The sequence below is a fragment of the Malaclemys terrapin genome, chromosome 1, assembly GCF_027887155.1.
Source record: "Malaclemys terrapin pileata isolate rMalTer1 chromosome 1, rMalTer1.hap1, whole genome shotgun sequence".
NCBI classification, from domain to species: domain Eukaryota; kingdom Metazoa; phylum Chordata; order Testudines; family Emydidae; genus Malaclemys; species Malaclemys terrapin.
In genome coordinates, this window is record NC_071505.1 from 23,851,535 (window position 1) to 23,860,964 (window position 9,430).

The window sequence follows — 9,430 nt, forward strand, 5'->3', positions numbered from 1 at the left end:
TCTATGACAGACCTGTGGGTGGCTATCTTACAACAGAAAAACTTCAAAAACAGACTCCAACGAGAGACTGCTGAGCTGGAATTGATATGCAAACTAGACACTATCAACTCAGGATTGAATAAGGACTGGGAATGGCTGAGCCATTACAAACATTGAATCCATCTCCCCTTGTAAGTATTCTCACACTTCTTATCAAACTGTCTGTACTGGGCTATCTTGATTATCACTTCAAAAGTTTTTTTTCTCTTACTTAATTGGCCTCTCAGAGTTGGTAAGACAACTCCCACCTGTTCATGCTTTCTGTATGTGTGTGTATATATATCTCCTCAATATTTATTCCACTCTATATGCATCCAAAGAAGTGGGCTGTAGTCCACAAAAGCTTATGCTCTAATAAATTTGTTAGTCTCTAAGGTGCCACAAGTACTCCTGTTCTTTCTACTGAGCAATGAGTACTAGAGGGTTTGGCTGTACTTATGGGTGTAGATGCAGACATACCGACATACCCTTTGTACTGAGACCACTTGGCTTTCAGCAGTACCCTTCGTGGGCATGAGGGCTCCAGTATGGCACATTTCTTGTGACCAAGTTCATTCGTAAGAGATTTGGAGATCCTTTTGGCACAAGATTGGATGTATCACCCACAGATCTCTCTCACGATGGTCTAGAAGGTAACTGAGTTGTGGAAGTCAAGGAGGTGCTGTGGTCACTTGAAGACATCTGCACGGAGGGGTCTCGAGGTGTGAATCTGATGCAGGTCAGAGAGAATGCTCCATCATAAGGAGACAAAGCTTTACCTCCCTGTCTCTCCTAGAACAGCTCTTGAATCCTGTGCAAATCTTGGACTTGGATGGTACATGAGTAGCTCCCAGACAGTGGATACACTGCAAATGGCTGTCACTAACTGCGGTGGAATCCCAGCAAGTAAAGCAACACATAAATCCTGACTATTTAAGCATATCACAAGGGAAAAAAGCTCCTTCGGGGAAAGAGAGGTCCCCTGGAAAAGGGGGTGGGAGAGGCAAAGCCTCCCATAACACACACACACACACACACACACACACACACACACACTAAAACTAAACTATTAAAAATAAAAACAGTTAAACTAGTCTATTAAGACGAGGTAAACTAAAGAATAAGTAAACAGAGAAACAACCGGTAGCTAGCTAAACAAGCAGGCACCACTGACTGCTCCATCTCAGGTCATAGGCAGTTGACATGGAACTGAGGTTGGTTCGTGCATTGCAGCCCCGTATACTGTTAGTATGGGGCACAAAGATAGCAGGGGCATATGTGTGGACTGAACATGCACTACTGCTGAAAAATTCCGATCGAAGGAGCATGGACAAGTGGCCATCCATCTGAACATTACTCGAAGAAGAATGTGAAGGTCCTAAACTTTAGGAGCACAAATATGTCACAACGCACCAAAGCAGCAAATAGGTACTAATATGCTGACAGGTAGTTTGTGATGGCGCCACATATTTATATACTGTATTGGAAAATACTCTACATGCTGAGATTATTATATTTGCATAATATGTACCTATGTTCTTCCCCTCTTCAGGCACCTCTGCTTTTCACTGTGATGTGTGTTAAAATGGACTCCTGACAACATTTCAGCAGTTTGCCACTATGGGTATGTTATAAAATGTTTATTTCTACCAGACCACGTGTGGCCTCTCTTAGAAAAAATATTCTGGCCCTGGATTGTTACAGATTTTTTTCCTGATGTTATTTTTTGTGTGGATCCCATGAGCGCAAGCACTTGCTCTTGGGCTTTAACAGATGGAGTATCTTGCCAACTTTAATTACTTCAAAGCTTTTGGGCTGTTAATTTCCTTCATTTTTTAATGAATGCTGCAGGTTCTAAATATTTGTGTAATTTCATTTTTATTAGCTTTATTATTTTAATTGCTTGGAAAAAAACATTTAGAAAAGCTTTTCTAAAAGGACGATTCAGATTATTTTTAAAACTAAGTCGAAGTTTCTCAAGGAAGTAGGGGCAGTGACCTTTCCATTCACTTCCCAGGGATTATGGGGAACACCAGTTGAGAGGCTCTCCTTTACTCCCTGGGAGATGTAGGTGCAACTGCACCTATACTCCACTCCCCACCTTACATCAGAGTTACACATAGGGGGAGTAAGAAGGTGTTTGGCTGCCCTTCCTAAGACATGAAGAAGAGGATCTATATACACCCACCCACCATTGATAGCGCTACAGGGATTAGTGTGTGATACTGATGAGGAGCAACTCTTGGGGCAGCATGCCCCCCCCACATACCTCTGACCCCCCCCACACACACCCTTCACACATCTCACCAACACCCTCACACACATCTCTTACTCAACACATACACACATCCTATACCCCCAGCCCACATCAGCCCCTCCACACACACATCCCTACTCACCACCCACAAACATATATCCCTATATGCACCTTACCACCCCCACATATATACCCCCTCCACACCCGTCACTCCATACATACACCCCCTGACCTCCATACACACGCTCTGCACACACACACACACACACACACACACACACACACACACACACACACACATCCCTTGCTGCCCCCTCCAATGCCCTTCATCCTCCACACAACCGCACTCCTCCACACACACATACACAACTTGTGGGGGAGGGGGGGGTTACAACCACACCTCATACACACAATCCCTTCACACACACACCCAACACACACAGGTAAGATTGATTGCCCAAGGACAAAAAAGTAATGATCAGTGGAATTTGTAGCCTGCTCAGTACAAAGAACAATTAGGAGGAACATTGGTGACAACTATTATCACATTGCAATATATCCATTCTCAGAACAATATAATGATAATATTTCATGACATGCTGAGTGTCCTTAGTGGGGTTAAAAGAGGATTTATTTTCCTCAACCAAAAGAGGGCAGAAGAGATTGAACTGCTTATGAGTCAGAGAGTAGTACCCATTTACCACACATAGGTGGAGTGTACAATACCTGCTCCACTTGCATAATCGGGTGCAATTTTCAGACTGATTCGAGCACTAATATTTCCTGCTGTTGTCTCACAAACTGTTACTGTTACCAAGTAACGTAATGAATAGTCACTGTAGGTAAGGAGAACTGGCTGGGTTTTATGTCGATTGCTACTACTGAGGATGGGTGGCATATGCAATATCATAAAGGATACTGTGCAATTTGATAAAAACCACACATGTCTACATGCTGCCTTAGCATCAGGTGTGTTTGTAGAGTAGGGATTTTTTGAAAATTGCAATTTAAAGGTGAGGTTTTATACCTTAATTCTGAGTAATAAGCACAGAATTTGTATCCACATCAAATATTCCTTCCATAGAAGAACAAAGCCTTCAAATTACACTAATGTTTAGTTGATGATAGCTGCATAATACTGAGGGAGGCAGCTTTTAAGGACTCTAACAGTATTCGGAAACTAGCCTGACCTACATTACAGAAGGTTAATAAATCACTTCAAATGCAAATTTCTGTCTGCTCTCACCTTGAGGTCTGAATACCTTTAATCTTGGAACATCATAGAAATTTTGATCAAAGGATCTAATGGCTTCAGTGTTGCCAACTCTCATGATTTCTTCATGAGTCACTTGTGTTCAACTCAGGCCAATCTCCCAGTGACAAAGAAACTCTCGCCCTCTTGAGAATTTCAGCCTTGCCTGGGGGAAAGCCCCAGCTGATCTGCTGTTTTCCCCATTGCCCCACCTCCTGGAGAAGATCAGCCAATCGGGGCTGCTGAAAAAATCAAGCAGCGCTCTATTCTCCTCTGCTCAGGAACAGACGCCATTCTCATAGGAGGGGCATGGCTCCCCTCCCTCTTGTGAGCCATGGAGCGAGCACAGCTCCTCTGTTGCTCCCCCTTTCCTCTCCCTCCCTGCAGCATGGGGTGTGGCCTGAGAATGAATAAGAGAGACACGCACGCCCTGCACCCACCCACCCAAGCCTGTGTGTGTGTGACGAATTCCAGAAGCTGCAGGAGGAGCAAAGATGGGGCTGGGGAGAAGCAGCACTGATGGGGACACTGGGGGACCAGAATTAATTGACATCTGAGGACAGAACTGATGGGGGCCAGACTTAATGGGGAGTGAAGGTGTTGATGGGGGGGCCAGGGGAGAAATTATTGCTGGGCAGAGGGCTGGGCAGGTGTGAAGATAAGAACTCTTTCAGCAAGGACCAAAATCACCCTGATACATTTAGGAGCATTGGTAACATGTCCTCTCAACCTAAGGGTGGGGCAGGTAGAGTTCAAAAATCAACACACAGACCAAAACAACATTTTTTTTTTTTAAATCACTTGATGTTGGGGGTCTTGACTCCTAGTTTTGAGCCTTGGTAGATGGCAATACTGCAGAGTGGAACTGCAACTTGGTAAGAGAGCCGGGACTTAAAGTTTGGACAATTCTTTTAAAAGTTTGAAATTCCGTCTCTCCAAAAACTACAAAGCCTAACAAAGAGATGAAGATTTCAATGTTTAACAAAAGGCAAGATGGCTTATAAAGCCCCAGTATAGCTGACACCAAGATGCCAATGGGACAGGAAGGAGTCAGGGACTTTGTAAAGTTGAATAAAATCAAACGAGTTGGGCCATTCATGATCATAGGTTAAGGAATAGTATGGAACACATTTATATCAGCCTATTCCAATGACTGTTTTACTCTAGAGTATAAATTCACTATCTTTGGAAGAGAACCATTGAGCCTGAGACTTTGGAGCCCTGGTCCCAGAAGACTTACACATGAAGGTTTGAAGCTGCAAGTGAGTCTTGAAGGCAAAGTCCAGGCTCACAAAGTTTGGAGAAGACAAAGAAATGAATCTTTGAAGATCCTGTTAAGAAGGTTGAAGGAAGCTGCACTATTGACCTTCTAAGAATATGGTCCCAAACTAGCTCTGCGTGAACTCTTTTGCCAGCAGAGAGAGATACAGACCTGCTGGCTCAGCCAGCAACTTTTAATAAGCAACTTCAGAAGGTTTTTATGCAACTAAGTTTTAAAAATCTTTTATTTACAAGAGCTCTTTAAATAGAAATAAATGTTGCCTATAAAAAAATGAGCCTAAGAACAAATTGGCAAGAAGGAGAAAGCAAAGACAGATTCTCAGCCATCAGAGAAGTTTAAGACTAGACTGAACACAGCACTAGAATATGTGTTATAGGGACCGGATCACTTCAGAGTGCTTTTTCATCTCTAACTTCTATGACACTGTAATACTTATCTTACCCATCCACTCATCTTGTACAGCTTCAAAGAGCTTCAGATTTGCTTTGGAACATCATTGCACTTGGTATTTATGTAATCCATATGTTTTGTACTGCAGTATTTGATTGTTTTGGCCCAAAACAAGATTTTGTCCTGTGAGGGAAGATTGAAAAAATTGGGTTTGTTTAATCTGGAAAAGAGAGGACTGAGGGGGGACAGGACATCAGTTTTCAAGTACATAAAAAGTTGTTACAAGCAGAAGGGAGAAAAATTGTTCTCCTTAATCTGAGGCTAGGATAAGGAACAATGGTTTTAAATTGAAGCAAGGGCAGTTTAGGATGGACATTAAGAAAAACTTCCTGCCAGGGTAGTTAAGCACTGGAATAAATTGCCTAGGGAGGTTGTAGAATCTCTGTCACTGGAGGTTTTTAAGAGCAGATTAGATAAACACCTGTCAGGCATGGTCTAGATAGTACTTCGTCCTGCCTTGAGTGCAGGGGACTGGACTGAAAGACCTCTTGAGGTCCCTTCCAGTCCTTCGATTCTATAAAAGAAACAGAGAGAAGCAATGTGGAGAAGACATGGATTTTAGTTAGAATACTCTGTGTCAGCAGAACATGCACTCAGCTCAGAGGGCCCATAAACATACAGAACTAAGATTTGGCAGTTACTGGACATGCTCAGTAGTTGTTACTACAGCTGTACAGGAAGTTTTTATTGTGGGCAAGGAGTCTGGCAAGTCCCACACATATTCACCATTTGAAGGATGAGCCAATCAGCGTGTGGAGGAAGAAAGGGCGCAAGATTATAAATATAGGAGTTAAAGACAGCCCTCTCGACTGAGTGAGTGATCAATGTAGGGTTAAGAGATACATCTGCTGTGACAGCTGGGTCCCACTACCTGTACCACTTGAGATAGAGGTCTGTGCTAGTCCAGCTTTGCTTACTAGGGACTCCCTCCATTAGAATAATATTTGGCCCATTGTTATGTTCTTTATGGACTGGAAGGAGAGCTGGGGGGAGGGAGGGAACAGAGAGCAATTGTCACCTGTAGGGGCTACATTTTTTATGGAACTTAACATTTAGCTATTAGCTAACTGGTTTAAATTGGGATTTTGTCCCAGCCGGAGAGAGAATGGGACAGCCCAGTGACGTGAAGATTTTTAATTCTTACCTGAATTTACTCAGTATTTGGGGGAAAAGACAGTGCTCTATAGAAATCCAAAGAATGTATATTTTATATGATAATTCCACTATCTGTACCATTTTGGATACAGGCTACAGATTTCTGAGGAGACCAGTCAGCTATTTGATCCAAGGGTTAGAGTGCTGCTAACTGTAAGGCTTGTTTGCTGACAAGACTCTACAGTGTTCGGAAAAGAACCGAGGTGCTGCCATTCTTCTCTAGGTCTGAAGAATCCAAATGACACACACTGTCTATTAGAACTGAACTACAGAGACTGAGAAATCATCTCTGAAAGAAGATCAGTGTCTGTACTAACTGATAGAAGTGTAAATGTTACATTGAAACATTCCACTTAAATATCTAACAGCAACAAAGGTCTGTGTAAACAGATTTACCACCTATTATCTTTTGTTTTAGCATCATTCAGAAATATTCCAAATACTATTTACAAATGTTCATGTGTATTAAATGTTTGTTTACTAAGAAATTGAATCCTACTGGGTCTTTGAAGCTGACTGGGAACTGTTGTTAACAGCTACAGTCAACAATGTGATGTTTTCTGAAAAGACAAACCCTGTGCCTATGTTCCAGCAAAAAATGTTTAAGCTACAGGTGTGTCAGCCTTGCTTTGCACTCATGCAGAGTGTCTTCATCTCCATGAAGTGGTGTCATTGTGTCAATTTAGTAACACTTGTGCAAATTTTCTTAAGTGTGTACAAGGCCTATGCTTTCTGATTTCCCCATAATGAAAATCCGTGTGGCCAAAAACTCTGTAATAGGAATAATCAGCTGGAAATAAAAATAAGGTAAATACTGAGGTCCGGAATGTGTTGTCTCCGAGAAAGAAACTTAAAAATATAAGCACTAAGCAAAATTAATAATAGCATTTGATTTATTTTTTCCTACCACTCAGTAAATCCATTGCTGGCCACTGCCAAAGACACATATTTTTGGAGCAGTCTTTTAATTTACTTATTAAACTCTGTTTATGTATGTTTCAGAGAGGCTGGTCATTTAGTTACTGTATAGTAATTTATGCTGAAATGTTATTAGCACTGCTTATGTTTATCCTATTTCACGGGAGGGTTTTAGAAAAGTTTTGTGAGGTCTCTGCAAGTGGAAGGAGTGCTACTTGTTAATTACTGCACTATTGTCTTCAAGAAATTGAGGCCTCCAACTGTCTCGGGCAAAGGCATAGTCTAGCTTGCAAGGGATCAGTTGCTGCTTTCAGGAAACAACTACAGCTCTTAGATGTAGGAAGCTCAACTTGTGCATTACTCAAAATGCAGCTTTCAATCTCCATCTTCAGGCAGAGCAGAACAGTGCACCCCACCATCTGAACTGGGCCATTGGTATGCGAGTGGAAAAATGCTATTACAGTTATAAGATAGAGAATGTCCTATATTGAACTAATCATGAAGGTGAACTGCAAATAAAATCTTAAAAATCCACCTAGTGCAGAAACGTGTCCCTATTACCCTGGCTAGAAGGACTATTCATCACATTACCACTTACAGACTAACATTTTTTATGGTCAGGTCTGCTTAAGTTGCTGCAAAATGACGGCAGTCCTAGAAGTCTGCTGGAGCATGGAGATAAATGCAGATTTTAAAAATACACACACACACATATGTGAATTTATGTAGAATTTATAGACATGTAAAAGGACAAAGTAATTATTGTTGATATGAAAGGAAAATATCTGTGCCAAGTAGTTTTTAAAAGGGCATCAGTCCTAAACTGCCATCGTCTGGCTCCTTGTTTTGGTGACATTCCACACAGTAGCTGTGGCATCACAGAAAGTGACAAATCCAGCCTTTTTATCCATCCACACATCTAAAACTCTCATCTAAGCTCTCATCTCATGTCTGAATTACTACCACAACCTTCTCTGTGGCCTAGATAAATGCAATCACGTCCCATTCGTATCCATTCAGAATGGTGCTACAAAGGTTGCTTTGACCATGCTACCCCTTTCTTTGCATCCCTTCACTGGCTTCCCCCTTCTCTATTGTATCATAAGCTGATTTTCTTCACTTTCAAGGCCCTTCATGGTTTATCCCCATCCCACCCATTTTCTCTTATTCAGTATCGAAAGGTCGGAGTACCATCTCTGATTGGCCCATGATGCCAGCCTGCACCTCCCATTTGTTACAGTTTCAAACAAGCACCTTTGTGTTTTCTCCCATGCTGCCCCTCATGCTTGGGAGTTGCTCCCCAAAAGCATCTGCAAAATTACCTCATTATCCACCTTCAGATCCCTTCTCAAATCTCTATTTAGCTGAAATGCCTACAAAAAATTGACACTAGTTAACTGCTGATGTGCTAAGACTACAGGTCTGTTGCATCTTATGCGCATTTAACATGTGCGATTTCAGCTTTATGCACTCAACAAAAACAAAACAAAGAGAAAAATAACAATTTTAATACTGTACCTGTAGTGCGGGCGATTCCACCAGCCATTACACTCAATGTAATTTTGACTATACGCGATTTTTGCTTTACGCGCTGACTACGGAACGTAACCCCAGTGTAAGATGCGACAGATCTGTATATCCTATCAAAATGGTCATTGCTTCCTTGTATTCCACAATCCGAGTGTAACCATCTGTTGTTTTTTGCCTTATACTTACATTGTTAGTTCCTTGGGACACGGACTTTCTTCTTTTTCTTTTTGTTCTGTGTTTACTAAATTTGGTGTCAATACCCTAAGGCAGCTTATAATAATTTTTCTTACTTCCTACCTTTAGAAGCAGTTGATTGGAGGCAACATTTTTAGTCTCAGCCCAGGGCAAAAGTAAGTGGTTCTCAATCACTGCTTTTCGATGACACAGACTATTCCCTTTAGCTTTTGAAGCACAGGGAATTTGGAGATTTTATGTGAAGTTTGCCTTTCTGCCCTTTCCTGGTGTTTGGAGATTTATACATTATCTAGGCACATTGCTTTGCTTACGGACAGGCAATTCACTAATATATTCAATATTATTCAAACATGTCAAAAGTAATTTAAAATCT